The 18,496-nt window shown below is 35.9% G+C and overlaps 1 protein-coding gene across 3 annotated transcripts in view; it reads right to left on the reverse strand.

The window, feature by feature from the left end:
* The window catches only part of LOC100648870 (CCR4-NOT transcription complex subunit 6-like), a 412,731-nt gene that overhangs the window by 140,273 nt on the left and 253,962 nt on the right, over window positions 1–18,496 (reverse strand). For 2 of the 3 annotated variants that reach the window (XM_012313161.3, XM_012313160.3), the window contains exon 2: window positions 8,102–8,158. The exons of the other annotated variant lie outside the window; for it this stretch is intronic. The gene's annotated coding sequence lies outside the window, so the exon portion shown is untranslated. The remainder of the gene's footprint in view (window positions 1–8,101; window positions 8,159–18,496) is intronic. 3 annotated transcript variants of the gene reach the window in all.

Here is an 18,496-nt window from a genome sequence, read left to right on the forward strand (position 1 = left end):
ATATAGTAGATTGTCGAATTAAAGAAAATTGAGAAGAAGAGAAAACGTCATACAACTATTTTGGAATTCTTCAGGAAGAACATCGATCTTATGAACTTGCAGATTTTACACATTTTAGGTTTTGGTTTGTAGAATTGAAAGAGGCAGTCCCAATATTTAAATTGCACTTAATGCAAAATAAATAAGGATATTTAAAAAGTGCACAAATTTCTTATTACGAATATTTGTCAACTGCGAATTTATAGATTTGCTTTCATATGATTTTGAATCGGTTTTACACCGCCAACTATTTCTATATCTTATTGTTTAATATTACTAACATAATTTATTTAAAGGTTTTTCAAAAATGATTTCCAAACGTTCGACATAGCACAGTAGATCGATCTTTGCATAAATGTTCCTTAAAAGTTTCCATTAATAGTGTTTTTAAAATGGACATTTGCCGAACGTTAATCAAATAATAGACGATGGAGCTCAGTTTAAAAAGAAAATACAGAATAATGGAGGAAAGTGTCGTCGAAACGTTCCTTCGTTTCGCTACAAGCTGAAAGTTTTTCTTCGGAAAGGAAGCAAAGAGAGCAAAGATTTCTGTTAAAAGTGGCAAGGAAAGCAGAGACAGAGAGAACTCTTTGCTACTATGGTTACACCGCTTTCCTTTCTCCGTTTCCTTGACGATGATTAACGGCAAATTTATGTACATACATGCACATCTACGTCAATAATTCAATACGCTTGACAATTCGTGCATATCGCGTTTAATTCGAAGAAATTTTATTCATTTCATTTCGGTAATTTAGGAAGAGATATTTCTAACGTAACGTGTCATTGTTCTTTCCAATTAAAAGTATGACAATATCGGTGCAACGATACTCGAGTCTGTATTCGGAATGGGCGTTTTATTCTTAAGCGATTTTTAAAATGAAAAATTACCAGATAATGGCAGAATTTATGTACTATAATAAAATAGCCACGAAGAACAAAAATTTCATTTTAACACGTAAGTTTGAATTTCTAGAGGCAGCAAGAAAAAAGAAAGCTTCGACAAAGCTTAATTTTATAATTTTTATGTTATTATTACTACGTAAACGTTGGAAGGGATTCACTTGTTGAGCCATTTCTGAGGAATCACAGAAGTCAATATGTAAAATAAGTTTCTAGCTTTTCATGCAGCTTCTCGAAACCGTTGAGATTTGTATATTTCATCGAATTGAGATGTAGAAGCTAGTGTGTGCTATAATACATACATAGACAAGTACATATAGTAAGTACAGTAGTATAGCAGAGCAAATATTGGTACAAATAGACGTTTAATATTAGACAGCATTTATTTTTAATACTTGTAGCATTTATCTAAGATTAAATTAGAAATATGTAATAGATTCGTTAAAAATGATATAGAGAATGCCTAGAAAACGTAATATTCCAGTTTAAACGAACGTATTGGGTACAGAAATTAATTCGGTGCTTTTACAAATAACGAGCTGTGGATCCGTTTTCAATTTAAATGTTCTTAGGATTTTACATAATATAACTAAAGCATAATATCGATAAATGTTAATAAATAAGCTCTGCTTTTCAATTAATAATAAGAAAATGGAACTGATTCGAAAGATAAATTGATAAATAGATGACAAACTGATCCATAAAAGCCACTGAATTAATTTCTGCACTTAATATTTGTACAAACTATTCAATTCATTTTTCATAACTGTATAAACTTGTTAAAGAAGTTCGAATAAGCTTGATAAAAAAGATATGAACGTTCAGAAATTCTGATTTCCCGGAATACTAAAAAGTATCGAAATTCCGCGAGGAAGACTTGGACCGGCTAATGAATTTAATTTAAAACGGACGAGCGCGTCGGGAACATCGCGTAATGTGACGCTGCACACGTATTAAAATCATTGAACGAGCAAAGACAAATGTAATTTGCATTTACGTCACATACACTTTTGTAAATTGTACAGCTGCAAATTGCGAGATACGCCGGCAATACATTTACCGGTCTAATCCGATTACGTTGCATTATCATACAGCCGAACATCGCAATAAACCAGTCCACGAAAGACAAGTCCGAGTTCCGTGTTACTTTCAGGCTCAGCTTAACCAGTCAGATAACGCGCCACGTAACTCGCTTGTGTACTCGCTTTTTCACTTAATTTTCTTCATAATCATTAAAAAATATTCTCTTTAGGTCAATTCGTTGGAAATTTTATGCCGGCTTGAGAACACTGGCTAGTCTGGTTAATGGATACGTAAGAGACTCATTTTGCTGCATCATACGTCAGCGACGATGCATTTTCTTATTGCGATCATTATTTGCTATATGCGACATTATGGCAGATGTTTGTCGTAATTTATGACTGGGCCGAGGTCTCAGCAAGCTCCTGGGTAGGATGCATGAGTGAATGTTTGGTAATTTGGATATGACTGTTTATAGAATAGTGGTTTCCACCGTAGGAATCGCGTCTGTGTCCCCTGCCACACGTTGTATCGTTTAATGTGTCCGTTCATCGTCGAAAAAATTGCACGACGCCAAAAGTCGACCATGGAAGCCTCGTCACTTTTCGCAGTCTAAAGAGCCTAGCAGCCTAAAAGATAAAGAGCGCGGCGTGTTCGTTAAGAGGATGGCGGAGGCGACGCTCGTCTCCTGGCAGATAATTTTGAATGTCGCTGATTTGAAGGATGTGTGAGATAGTTTACTGGAGGAAAGCGACATCGTATTGTCACAGAATAGAGACTTTGTCCAAAGGATCTGACCATGGAGTGGGGTGGACGTTGGTCTTTTTGATAAAGGGACTGTACAGCACTTGGCCTAGAACCTCGAAAGAGTAAAGTCTCTTTAGAAGATGATCTCTTTAGAGCTGCCAGACATGTTGTATAGATTGAGTAATTGATTGAACTAAATTATAATGTTGTCTTTCCTATAAGGAAAAATATTATAATACGTAGAATATTATATAAGGCATATACATGTAGAATCGGGGATACTAAGATATTCGGCCTAAGATATCGGCCGAACCGTAAACAAAGTTGCAAGAGCCGCGGCATCGTCGGGTACATCAATGTGTCGTTGGGTCTTTTTAAGTGGGTAGTTTCGTGGAAAGGGCCTGCGTGACCCTGGCCACGGGCGTTTCGGGACACGTGGTCCGAAGGACGGAAAAAAGGCAAAGAGACGCAGAGGTAGTTGAGAAGCCGGAGAGAACGGATGCAAAAGGTGTGCAGAGAGTTAGTTGAGAAGCCGGAGAGGACGGATGCAAAAGGTGTGCAGAGTGTGAGTTGAGAAGCGAGAGCGAGCGAGTGTAGAAGCCGGAGAGTGTGAATCGGGAAGTCGAAAGCCGCCCATGAGAATAAGACGTACGACAGCATTGTAATCATTTCGTTGCTTCGAATATCATTTATTAAATCAAAACACCATTACTTGTCCTTTTCCTCTAAGACCCATTTGGATACTACGTACATATAGTATGAGGAAAAATTCCGAAATTAGTCAGATGATCAACTCTCTCTGCAACAATATCACAGGTAACAAAAAAGGAAAGGAAATTCAATTATATATTACTGTTAAATAGATAGTACATTTGTATTGTACGTGTGAGAATGAGCAGACACATGTGTGCATCCCCTTTGTAGAGTATGTGAATGTATGTGAGTGTCTCAAAACGGCCCAGGTCTCCGTTGAGACAAAAGAGCGACTAGAAGGAAAAAAGCAAGCGAACGAGTGTCTTCTAGCCCTTCAGAGAGTAACCCACGCGTAGAGCTAAAGTTAGTTAATATGTAAATAAAGTTTAACTTTTTATTCTCTCCAAATGCTCACCATACCTTAACAATTACATATTGTCTGAAACTATCGCCTAGGTCAACGTTTTCCTTTTATCGATAATAGTAATAATAATAATAATCTCGATCTTATCGATTTTATTTATTCTAATTAATTTTATTATTGTTTTTATCGATATTGACGAACCAATAGTTCGGTGTAGAAGTTCGCGCGATTTTCGTTTCACCTGAAAACAATTGCTTATCATCTGTGTCTTACTGTTTACGTCCATCCGAGAGCTCCAATTTTCTTTTATTATATGATCGTATATTTCTTCGTTCTGTGCCAATAACAAAGCGATTAATTGTCCGAAAAATATGGAGATTAACAAACACGATCATTTCCGACGTAAATTTGATAAAAGGAATGCTTCGAAACCTAGCGTGGTAAGTTCTCCACCATCCTATTCACTCGCTCCAACGGATTATCATCTTTTTCGTTCCCTCGAAAATGGTTTAAGCGACTGTTTCTTCCACAACGACGTGCAACTGCGAAAACGGTTGGGAGATTAGTTTGCTTCAAAAACCGCGGAATTCTTCAAGCGAGGAATCCAAAAATTACCAGGACGTTGGGAACAAGTGGCAAATAATGGCGGAGGATACATTCTACATGAATTTGTATCGAACATTTGAAAAAAGAAACAGAACTTCTCACATCCTCAGCAAAACCGTGCCAACTTATGCACCAGCTCGATACGTATGATCGCGAAGATTACATTAAAGATCTTTTATCTGAACACGATTCCATATGTTTGCTACTATTTCAGGATCTCCCCAAGAATAGTCATGCACAGTAGTATACCGTAGTAGTATAGTATGATTCGTCGAAGCTAAAGTTTTACGTTTCAGATCCACTGTCTGATCCCGTGAAAGCCACTAGTGGCATTCTAAATTTCGGGAACTATAGCGCTCATAACCCAGCGCAAAGTTCGATCCAGTACCGAGACGATGTCGATGATGAAATAAATGGGCTCGTTCGCGTGCAATGAATTTTCAAAGGTCGCGTCAGCGCGTTATCTGGCGTTTCCAAGAGAACAACAGCCGCAGAATGCTCAGGGCGGATTCCTTCGCTAGATGTGGACTGCACGAACGAGGCAAACAAAACGAAAGTGGTCCAACGTCAGTTGGCATTACCGGTCGGCCAACCACCGGCTGTTCCATTTGTCGTACGGACGCGTCATCATGAAGTCATATTTCACGACTTATGGTAATTACGATCTACCACCCAGGAGTCACATTCAGCGGCGTGTGCATGCATGTGCAGCAGCACGGCAGACTCTTTGTCAAGGACCGTGTATATTTATATACAATCGCACACACGATGCTATGGATGTGTATCGGCCTATGTGCGCAAAATATATGCACTGACATACGTGTTCGTGTGAAACGACAGGACGCATGAACCCCGGCAGGCAACCAAGCAGTCGCGTATTACGGTTTTCAAGGGACGAATCGTAGCCATTTGTCGGCACAACCGTAATATCAATCTTCGGTATACGGCCCTGACCGCGACACAAATCGTCGCTTCGAATAATAATTATTGTCTGCCTTCCAGTCAACCTTCTTCTTCTGCTCCTCTTTCCTTACGCGTAGAACTCGAAGAAAGCGTACAGTTACGATAAAGTCTTTTCGTACTACGCTTGCTTTTCGAGAAAATCGAATCTGATATGCTTGCATATTGCAATGACGCGATTCTAGATTTATGATGACAGATTATAATAATAATTCACACGAGGATTCTTACAATCCGCGTATCCTGGCGCGGATATGTAATTGCAAGTTACGATAGAAGGAGATGTTGCAGACAAAATGTGCACTTTTACATTTTCAATTTGCAAAGAAAAAGTGCGATTTTAAGAAAAAGGTATAGCAATTTTCCAACTATTAATCACTCGGACGAATGCAATTTCAACACTGTGAAAGAACATATAGTTGCAGATATATTTCATATTTTAAACCACAGTAACCTGATATTTACTGTGTAATTTATTTTTAATGTCTATACGGTAAATATAATATTACGTATTAACTTGGTATATGATTCCATATTTACATAACACCATTTAGTTTGGTCTCTTGAAAATTTCTTCCCCTTTTCCAACTATCTTAAAGAAACAATTCCACTTACAACTAGTGGCAAAGCACTTTGTACGTATTGTTTATCAAGAATAAAGTTCCTAAACGTTCAAATTGAAGAAACAAGTACAGCAGTGGTAAATATAAAAATTCCCGCACTATTAATCAGTTGTGAACAGACTGATACCAGAATATGGCAGTAATAGTTTATAATTATAATAGAGTTTGTATCGTACGTGCAAGCAGAAGCACAATTTTAAAGTGTAACGATGCTTGATTAACAGAATCGATGATTCAGAGCGAAGGAAACTGTAAAAGAAAAAAGAAGGAAACGAAATACGAGGTATCAACGGCAGTTTTATGTGGTACGTAAATAGCATCTCGTAAATTCTTTATGGGCAAGGTACTGAAAGAAAATGTTGTCTATAAATTACACGCATAAAAAGGAACGAGTACGTGAGTGAAATAAATGGTACGCTAGGCGCTAGATTCGAAAATTGAAGAAAAATATAGAATCGGATTGCAGAGAAACTAGAAAAATTTAAGATCATCCAAGAAGATAAAATGAAATCTTTTGCTATAACAATCTTAAATCCGTAGACAAGTTCAACTTCATTGCGAGAGGATATTACAAAGATATATTACAAAGATCAACGAAAGATATATAATGCCAGGAACGTAAAAATGAAAGAAGATATCCGAATACACCAAATAGAGCAGCTTAAAGGAAAAGCGATGCAAAGAAACAGCACAATTTTACGAAATACAGTTAATTTGTCAAAAGCTACAGACTTTTTCTAATCTAACATACGTTGTATCGCGTTAATTCAAATTTAGTTTAATTGTACCGTGCTGTACTGCAATTTTACTATATACGACGAACTTTTATGCATTTCTCTTACGTATTTTGTTAACCGCTGAGGATGTTAAAAAGATGGTGGACCGTAAATAAAATAAATAAATAATAATAAATAAAAATTCGTAAGGTTATTGAAATTTTCCTAACAACGTGGGAGATGTATTTTCCCTACACTTTGCTTCTATTATGCAGTTTTCTTACGTATTTTGTTAACCACTGACGATGATAAAAAGATGGTGGACCGTAAATAAAATAAATAAATAATAATAAATAAAAATTCGTAAGGTTATTGAAATTTTCCTAACAACGTGGGAGATGTATTTTCCCTACACTTTGCTTCTATTATGCAGTTTTCTTACGTATTTTGTTAACCACTGACGATGATAAAAAGACGGTCGAGCGTAAATAAAATAAATAAATAATAATAAATAAAAATTCGTAAGGTTATTGAAATTTTCCTAACAATGTGGGAGATGAATTTTCCCTACACTTTGCTTCTATTATGCAGTTTCCTTACGTATTTTGTTAACCACCGATGATAATAAAAAGATGGTGGACCGTAAATAAAATAAATAAATAATAACAAATAAAAATTCGTAAGGTTATTGAAATTTTCCTAACAACGTGGAAGATGAATTTTCTCTATACTTTGCTTCTATTATGCAGTTTTCTTACGTATTTTGTTAACCACTGACGATGATAAAAAGACGGTCGAGCGTAAATAAAATAAATAAATAATAATAAATAAAAATTCGTATGGTTATTGAAATTTTCATAACAGCGTGGGAGATGAATTTCCATAGCGTCAACACGAAGTCGATCGTTATACGAGATCAGAACTCGTCTCTCTTCTTCGAATTCAATCCCTCTAGAGATCTTGTATGTAAGTCATATCATGTAGGTGTTGCGAGGTTGGCCGCTATTGTGCGTCGAGATTTATCGAGAGGCATGTAGCATCCACGCCTTTGGGACTCGACCCGCGCTCTTGTCGTGCTTGTCGTCAATGTCAGGAAGTGTATGTACATTTTTACGAATTCGTAACGAATTCACCACGTGGAATCTCAGTGTGTACGGCCGGTGAACGATTCGTTCAGCTGATACCGAGTGACATCCGGCGAGGCAACGCTCAACGTCATTTGTTACGCGAATGAACGTTCGGCATACATATGTATACTGCGTCGGATGACAATAAACCACTTGGAATTGCCTGGAAGGTTCCGCTGCGCAATCGGTCCTTGGCAATTTACATGGCTCCTATTTGATTTTTCTTCGCGCACAGTCCACTGTCTCGGGTCGAAAAACGAAGAAAAAGATGTGGACAGTTTATGAGAGAAACGGTACACTTACCTGCGGTGAGAGCAACCGAACGATACGCGATTTGTGAACTTCTTCAGGTAAACTCACCTGAAACATAAAAGGATAATCGTGAGTCAGATTTGGTGTATAAACAGATTTTCGAAATAAACGATCTTGTATCTTTTCAGGTTTCTTATGTGTTCTTATGGATTCGTAACAGCGCAAGTTGAGTTACTTAATTTTGCTATGCTTAATTAACGTACTTAATTAGCACGTAATATGTATTTTATAATGAAATACTTGTAACGGTATGATAAATTGATATTGTTACTTTGCGAGACGCATTGTTGAGCTGCAAATGATCGGAGGTACCAGGTGTCAAGCGTATGGATATTAAATTTCTGGCTGCATCTTTACTGCCAGTCAATGATATTTAAAACCTGATTCATTGATCTAATTTCATTTAATTAATTTAATGTAATTTAATTTAGTTTAATTTAATTTAATGTAATTTAATTTATTTCGGTAGAATCTGAATATCCATATTTTTTTGGAAAGATATACGCGGTTGGAAAGATCGTCAAGTGGTTTCTATGTAACACAATTCTGTTATATGTATTTACCGAGGTCAGTTGCACACAGTGCACTGCGTGTAACGTTAATTATATCGGAGCTGGCTATCCTGCACGATTTATTGGAATCGGTTAATTCCCATAACAGCACCAGCAAATGAGCAGCAATGTGTAAACGAATCGCTTATGCCTGCAATTGTACCAATTAAATTACAAAGTCCTGTGCTTGTCCGGTCACGGTGAATTAAAGTTGAACTCGATGGACTATCTGCAGTTTTAAACCATCTCTAATTTCGAAACATGTTTCTCATATTTATATATATGTTTGCAGACAGAAATTTGAACATGGTTTTACGCTGAAATTCTATTTCTATGTAATATATGTATTTAATTTTAACGCTAATTAGGAATATTTATTCAGGGACAACCTCCAATTTCGAAATATTCTTTTCATATTATTTTTGCAATCGGAAATTTTAACACGGCTTTGGAATAAAATTGCACCTATACAGGGTGTGCCAAAAAATCGTGATACAACCGGTCGATAATTTTACGTGGAAAAATAAGTCGACAAAAAGAATAGCATTTTTTCCTTCGAGGTTTTATTTCCGGAAAGAGTTGAAAACCTACCAGGCATCCGTGTACTAACTGAAAGTTGCGAATCACGAAACTTGTCTTTTTGCTCGTATCTGTATTATTAAGCGAGAACAACGAAACGATAATAAAATGATTCGTAAAATGTATTGATCTTGTCCTTATTTAGGAAACCATTCAAATTAAATACAAAATGAAGGAAAATGATAATCGAGGCGACGGACAAGGTAAGATAACAAGAATAACGGAAAGCAAATCGTACCAATACATATTTACGTTATGTACAGTATATGTATATTAGGAACATTTATAAAAGAGATAAAAGAAATTTGTAATATGATTTTAAACGACAGTGTAGGACAAGTTGCTTGAAATAAATTAACGTGTAATGTCAGGCAGACTTAAAATTAGACGATTACAGTTGAAGGTAGTAAGCATTATTAAACGATATTTTTGGCAGAGATGTAAGCCTTTTATATGATAATCGAATGAAATACTGGACAATGCGCTTTGAACGCGTAAAAAGGATTAGAGAATGGGATAATGAAAAGAATTTCATGAGATAATTAAGTCTATTACGAGAGCAGCGTCGTTTAATTACTAATCTACTTTCGTCACAGATTTTTCTCAATTTATGAAAAGTACTAGTTACTTCAATACAACTTTGCTTTATTTGAATACGAACAGGTTTCATCGCAAATTTTTCAAATGCAGAATTTTATATCGATCCAAATATGGAGAATACGGTACTGACATGTTAAATACACAAAAATACTAAAATTGTCTACAAGAAACTCTATGTTACTAAATGCAGTACACTTTGTTAAACTGTCGTCAAAATGATTTTAAATTCAAGCGAAACGTATAAAAGTGTGATCTAAATTTTCATGTACATATATTTATAAGTAAAAGTATTCGTTTCACTCTTCATTTCATTCGTATGGATTTGTTAATCCAACTATACAAATTTATATGTACAGGTGTATAAACGCAATTCGTGTAATTTACATTTCATTCGGTAATTGTATAATATCGGAACAATAATGAAAACCAATTTTACGGAATTGAAATGGATTAACTCGAAGGATCAAATGTTTCAAATAACTTTATCACGATCAATTTCATTTTTTAATATTTAGGTATTAATGTATGTTTTATGATTTCAATTATGATTAAAATATTAATAAAGAATTTAATATAATAGAAAAATGATGAATCAATTAATTGGTGTTATCTATAAAATTAAACTTAGAAGCATAATTATTAGTATAAATGGAAATTCATATTAATCAGTTATATATATTAGTATATAATTAGTATAATTAAAAATTCAATTCTTCTTATTCAGACATCCAATGAATTTAGAAAAATAATAATAAATTGTACAATTTAGAATGACATCCTAACGTTAGTATTTAACCAACTGCCCATAAATTAAATTTTAGTTTTAATTCAATTGAAACAATTATCATGTAAAGTTCTTTCAACTATAGTAGGTATAAATCAACGACTTGTTCCACAAATTTTTCTTAATTACAGTAATAACGTTGGCTGCTATGTTGCTAATATTAAAAACGTTAAAGGTTTTATAATATTTTATGTAATTTTGTACCGAGTCATTTATCAGTTACATGTTCTAATTTCTTAAATTTCTTTTAGAAATACACAAATAATAATTGTAATAATAATAATACATGAGTATTAGGTCGTCCGAAAAGTTTCTTTCGTTTTATAAGGAAATTATGCACCAACATAATAATAGAAACAACGAAATAGATTCAATGAAATAATATAAAACAGAAATTGTTGTTCATCTATTACCATTTTATGAAACAAAAGAAACTTTTCGGACAACCCAATATGAATAATTTTGTGGCAAAGTGTATTTTTAATTTCTTTGATCAGTCAGATGAACCATACTCTATGGATGTATGTAGACCTTCGTGACTGACTGTAAATAGCAGTTACGTATTGCTTCAGCCGCTTTGCGATATAATATATTTCACGTTCGACTATGAAAGCATTATTCCGCGATATAGAATCTCTAGTATGAGATCCGCATTCGATAACAAACAGGTGTTGAGAAAGGCTGTACGCAACAAGGTATCCCGTGTAAGCACGTAGTAATGATACAAGTGGTAGTAGATAGAAAATCCTGGTGAGTTTAATCATTGTCGTTACTGCTAGAATTATGCTATTTATTTCGATCGACTAAGTTATATATGTTAACGTGTAATGCAGCACTTAATATTAACACGAATTCTTTCCCCGCACAATTCTTTCTTACAAACGTGTCATTTTGGATGATATAATGTTTCAAATAATATTTCAAGAATTAGAGTACGATAGAGAAGCTTATTTTAATATTGGCAAGAAAGAATTTATACAAATGAACAATTTGAATACGGTACACAAATTAATGCATATATGTATAAGTTACAAATAAATAAATAAGCTTTCTATTAGGCAAATTAAATTGTACATAGAAATTAATACAAGCTAGATAAATAAATACACGTATGTATCTGCATTTACACGATGCAACACACGACGTATTATGCAGCGTTAAAAATTCAATTCGAATAGAAATTCAAATACTTCGCAGCACATGATTTCCTTATATTATTCTGCGTCAATGAGATGAATTTAATGAAAAGAAGATAATGTTAGACGTAGATTTCTAAGCTGATAATAATAACCCAGGGAATATTATGTCAGAAAATTAGAATGATTTATTGTATTTATCTACTTCTCCAAGTAGACTGCACCAAACCACTATTTCCTTGCAAGAATCGTATTTAATATTTTCTCCTTTCATATATAGAAGCAACGGCAGACTACGCGAATCCGCAATCCGGAAGACGTACGATCAATATAAGATTAATACGATCCAGCGAGAGGCATAAAAAATTGTTGATAAATTGGAAAACGGGAAGATCCGATTACTTATTGCTAATTTCATGTAACTTTCAGACAGACGAAGTGTTACGTAATGCATTTGCTCGTGACACGGGTGCATGCTTGGACGCATGTATCACCCAACGACCTTATGAACTTCTGCAAGTTGTTTCAAGACTGAATGAATGCCAGCACGTCTAAGAAAGGCGTGGCCAGGCAATAGTCGAGTCACGATTTATCTCGAGTACGGTCTCGAAAATGATTTTCTCCGATATCGTATCTCCGTCTATGAGGAAGCAACTTTCTCGTATAACGTGACAGCCAGATATCTAACAATTATAGGACACATCGAATGTCGGTTGGCAGCCTCACCTTGCAAAAGTTAGCTTGTTGTATTGCAGATACTCGAGTCGCAGTACGTACATATCTCTTTCGCTATATTATCGATTTTAATTCTGACATTCGTAAATGTTCGTTTCCGAACTCTTGCTGTCTTCGATAAGGTCGTTTCGAATGCAGAATTCGGAAAAACTAAGCATCGACGTATGAGTCTCCCGGAAGACAAACCGATCACTTTGTATCCGTTTTTCAATTTCATTGTACGAGTGCGTGATTAATGTTGAATTTTCGAAAAACAAATTAGTTACCTCCGTGAGTTCATTTATAACAGGAAGATGACAAATAACAGGAAATTCTAAGAGAAATTTAAAAATTAGTGTTTGCAATATCATCACCTTTTTCTGCTTTCCAATTTATAGAGTTGATTAATGTGGCTCCTAAACGGCTCATACATCATCTACATTTATCGTATTCGTGTATTCGAAGCATTAAACGGAAGATTAGTTAAAAGCAATTTGATTGTAATTTAACCCCTTAGCACACAATGACGTCTGGAAGACGTCATTTCTCTCGTATGTCATTTTAGACGTTGGCGTCTTTGAGACGCGAAGGATTGTACATAATTTCATGTTTAGCGATGTCAAATGGTCCTGTTTCGTTTATATGTCAACGAGTTAAAGAGAGAAACATAAGCTAATGCTAGTTTGCTTGTAAATAATAAAACACAATCTTCCAGCATTAATCCTTCGATTCCTGTAACTCGAATTACGATGCTGTCTGGAGTATTTTGTGAATTTCTCTTCGTCTGAAATACAATCTTCTTCTTCTCGCTTTTACTCGTAAATTACAAACTCTTTTGTGCCACGTCTCATTATTCTAATGGACAGTAACAAACTCTAACTCAATACGAAACGTGTTCCTTCTATATCAAAAGATTCCTCGTTGGTATCGCTGGATGCAAGTACAACGGACACTTAAATATCGCAATAATACGATATAGACCTTATATGTACAAATATAATTTACGTAGATATATTCTGCCTCACATCGTATCAGCAAAATCAATCAATTAACACGACGCATGATTTCATCCAAGTGGAGCAAGGGTCTCATTGCAACTAAACGATGGTTGCTGTTTAACTAAGCTCCTCGTGTGTGTACGATGTTCACATCGGCCAACAATACCAGTTTTTACCAAAGTGTTTCCAGAGTGTTCCAATAAGCTTGCACTACACTTCGCTGATAGCGAGTCACGAGGTCGACGTTTCCCTTCGCCGTCCAATTACATTACCCTATCGCATCGCGGACTGCGAGGTTCCTAGCTTCCGCTAGGAATAACGTTCCTGAAAGAAGAAAACGCGAGGAATCTTGGCGTTGCAGGTTGCAAGTGTCATCTAACGAGTCATCTGCGGTTCGTCGAGGAAAAATCGTATATTCAGTGGAATGAATGCCAGCACGTCTGAGAAAGGTGTGGTCGATCGGCTGGCAGCCGGCAGCGGGGTCACGATGATATATCTCGTGCGAGGTACGTTCTCGAAAATGATTTTCCGTGATATCGTGTATCTCGAAGTGGATGAAGGGAGGCAGCGGAAGAAGGCGCGATCGAGGAAGGCGAAACACATAGAGAGACAACTGGGAGAAGGGGATTAGAGGCAGCCAGCATCCAAAGAACTGGCGTCGCTCGGCTCGCACTCGGTGGTGCACTATCCTAAGAGCATACTGGTGATTACGTCAAGCGACCGTTATTTCTGCCGCAACCCTGCGCACTATGGATAGTTACGTGCCAGATGGCCGCACATATTCGAGGTGTGTCCGGCTAATATGACTGATTGCAATCTCCGCGAGAGAGTAAGCCGAGGTCCGCGACAGCCGGCCGGCTAGCTCTGACCAACTGGCTGTTGGTAAAGTGGCAGCCAGCCGCGTGCAGGTCCATCCGTCGCAACTTGGTCGGGATTCGTTGCATGCCTGTTGATTCTTGCCGTAGCTTGTTGGCAACCTGCGATGCCCCGAGCAGACATGCTTTAATAAATGGAGTCCAGCCGAGGTTACAACCTTCATCAGCCAAGATACACCTGATAGCATCGGCAATCTCGACACGCCGCCCAGTACCATTACCGAACCGTCTACTGTGCGCTTTTGCTACGTACGTCCAACATGCGACCTGTTTCTAGATTCGTCTGAGTACGTAGCTATTATCTTTCTGCTGTATATTCGATGATTTCAAGCAGACTATTGATCACTAGCTTATCTGCATTAATCGCCTGAGGATACTTGCTGTCTGCTTTGCTCAGAATTGAAAGCGAAGTGGCTCAGTGAAAATGTTTATTTTCTGTGTCATTCGTAAAGATCTGGTGCGATGCTCGGTGAAATCGAGGCAGAAATCGCGAGAGTGCTTGTTAGTTTCTGAATTTGGTACAGTAGGATCTCGGTTATCCAAACACTCGAATAATATCGAGCAAGACAAATATCCTAAATCTGCTTAAGTATGGCATACTCTTTGTATATTTCTCGATCAAGTTACCAGCCTCGATTCTTCGTTATATGTGTAAGTGACGAAGAAATTATTGAAAGAATTAAAGGGAAATTTAACTGTAACGGAAGCAATGACAATTTGGATGTTATTCCTATGAATAGTATTCAATATAGTATTGGGTTGTAACATAAATTCGTCATCTTTTTGTCATATCATCAAGCGGAGGAAATGGGACGAATATACATACGCTACAATATAATGTAACGAGTCCAGAAGTATTCATAGCAGCAGAAACAACGAGTAGATGGTATGAAAGATAAAAGGAAAGAAATCTAAAACATTGTTCCAGTAAAATAACAGTTAATCAAGCGTCTACATTACAAAAAAGAAAGAGCAATGCAAGAGGTTATTAAAGTGAAAAGGGGGCAGTCTGATCATTAGTTGAATATAGGTAAATTAATCTCACTCTTATTCGTGCTATTCATTTTCTCCGATCCAATTCTTAATGGACCGATGTATGTATCTCATTGTTCTTTGTATTAATAATAAATATTGTATTAAACAAAATAAGATAAACATATTGAATAATTTTTTGATTGAACTTTTGATTTCTTGAAATTATTCAACATTACATAATTTCTAGCACAATTAACTAATACATTTCCTATACAATGTATCTTCTGCATTGTTCTTGTACCGATTTGATTAATAAACGTCGCACAGCGATGGAGGAAGGAAAATTTAAAATTGGTAGCCTGCGAGTAACTTTTCTATCAAATATTTTCTACGATATTGATCACGATAATCTATTTTGGGACTTATATTACATTCGTTCGTTGCTTTTGTCAAGTATGATCCCATTTTGTAAAATTATTGCGTCTTTTCGCATAGCTTCTCTGTTAAACGTTCGTTTGTCCGCCGCTGTATCTCGAAATAAAATAACGTAAATGTATTATCTATTTGTTTTCTATATTTCCGAAACTGTTGAATATTAAATAACTTTTAGCGCAATTTACGAATACTTTTTTTGATCGAGCGTATCTCCCGGCAATGCGTTCCAAAGCCATAAATCACTAACAAACTTCGGCAGCTCTGCAATGCACATTCACGCGCGCGCTACATAAAATTGAACTGTACGGAATAATGCAGTCGCCTGAATTTCTCATTGATTTACGGCCACGCGATTCTGCAGTTCTTTCAGCGTAATCGACGCAACGGATTTTTCCCGATTTAACGTTTCAATCACCGCTGTTTATTTTTACAAAACGTAAATTCGAGCGAAACCAGGCGACCAAAACCGCGAATGTAAATCCACTGAATTATTTCGCTATACGAATTCATTCGTTAATAAATTTTATGATCACGCAATAAACCGTGCAGCAGCACACCCGCGGAATAGCAATGTGATAAGCTTCTTTGCAACAGATTTGTATAATATCTGCGTGTTTGCGGTTATACGTAGAATGTTTAGTATATATTCTGCAATCATGTAGAATTATACAATTAATTTTTTTATATCCGTCGCTTGGTGCAAGAAGCGCAGTATGTCATATTTTTGCAAAAATGAGTTAATCCCGCTGTTCAATATGTAAACAACTGTATATTCTATATAAAAAGTGACAATTTCAAATTCTATCTAGAAGAGACTATAATGGCATTTGTATACAGAAATGTAAACATTTTTCATAAAATAAACCTTCCGCAAAAAATACTCAAAAAATATTCAAAACACAAATGGTATAAGCTTCGATTTTCTCTTTTTACATTAGACGAGCAGAAATTATTTGAACATGAATTTTTTCTTCAATAAATAAATACTGATATTGGTACTTCTTGCACAAAACCATTGATCTATATCATACATAATTTTCATAGTATTAAACTAACAAATCGTGTACGCCTAGAAGACACAATTATCAACGTTGCTATATTTTAACGATAATCCTTGAGTCCATTTTTATCTTACTCTCGCTCGTTATTTTATAACGTTAAACTTAATAGAAAATATTATATTGTATAATATAACAATATAATAAAATAATATTGTATAATACTGTGGTATCGTAAACTATTATGATCAGTTTATTAATGATAAATGGATTAAACAGATGTTAATTAAATAGAAAACAATGGTTATTTAACATGAATTAATGGCAACAAATAATTTAAAAAACTAGATAATTAATTAACAATTCTCGTCAACGCAATCCGCACTCTTCGACTTCTCAACTCATACTGTTGTTAATTCGTTTATTGTCCCCTAGCAACCCCTTGTCTTTTGTCTTAGCACATGCTTACTACGCACATGCTCAGCAACCGCTTGTTTATAATTCACACCTCAGCAACTGCTTGTTTATAATTCACACATCAGCAACCGCTTGTTTACATCCGCACGACACGCCCCAGGCCCCACGTCCGCGATACTACAATACGCTTACATAAAAGTACTATTAAATGAAACAAAAGACGTGTATCGGTCCATAAGTCAACTTATAGAAGACTGAAATAGAAAGAAACTCAGATTGTTATGCTTTGGAGTGTCGACACTGTTTTGATTCGCTATGTTTAAAAGATAAACGAACTCAAGACAAAACTATCGCCGTTATTTGTAATCGTCAAGCGGAGTTACATTCGAACTTCTTGTAATACCACTGGTCGATACAAATAGACGAACGTGTTCTCTAGGACGATCAATATAGCGAATCTTTATAGCGAATCATACAGTCGAATAGTAGAGTCGAACAGTAGCATTGAGCGAGCAACGATAACGAACGACATATACTATCTCTGTACTTGTACTTAACAGGTTCGTCGCTACGTCACACATATCTATGTGACGGGTATATTTCCGTGGGACGCCCGTTACCAAAGTATGGGTGACGCTCTTCTTGTTCGAGTTAATTAAATATAGGATATTATATATAGAATACACAACATAAAAATATTAAAAACACATTATACCGTACTTTTTATTAATTTATATTCTGGATAAAATATTGCATTGTGCTATATCGTATGATATTTGTTAAAACATTCCAAACACATTTGGGGCGATTTTGGGCACTTCGAACAATAGTCGTAGACTCCGTCATCGCTACTTTCCTCCCTTTCAAATACATTTTCACACTGTTTACTGAACATTTTGAGGATGAAAAAATCACCGATGTACGTCTCACAAGTATGCTTCTCGACTAAATGAAAGATCTGAGATATCCGCCAGGAGATCCCTCGGAATACTCTAGCTGAAAAGCTTATCGCTTTCCCCATTTCAGAACTAAATAACCTTTTCTTTACAATGAATCGAAGACGATAAACAATGAATTCCCGCTTGTCGCTCTATTTACGTTCTGCGTACCAGCGGTCGGATTTGGGTCCCGCAGGAAACTTAGCCGAATCAGCTGGGCGACCAACGTGTTAAAATGATTTGAATATAATTGACTATTACATTTTTATCACTCGTATCTTTATTAAACAAATATCCATAAAATTAATATCCACCTCGGATGTATTCGAAGTCTATTAATTGCTGTATAAATGTTACAACAGATACAATGGTGTATAAATGTCTTT

The sequence above is a fragment of the Bombus terrestris genome, chromosome 10 (assembly GCF_910591885.1).
Source record: "Bombus terrestris chromosome 10, iyBomTerr1.2, whole genome shotgun sequence".
Taxonomy (NCBI): domain Eukaryota; kingdom Metazoa; phylum Arthropoda; class Insecta; order Hymenoptera; family Apidae; genus Bombus; species Bombus terrestris.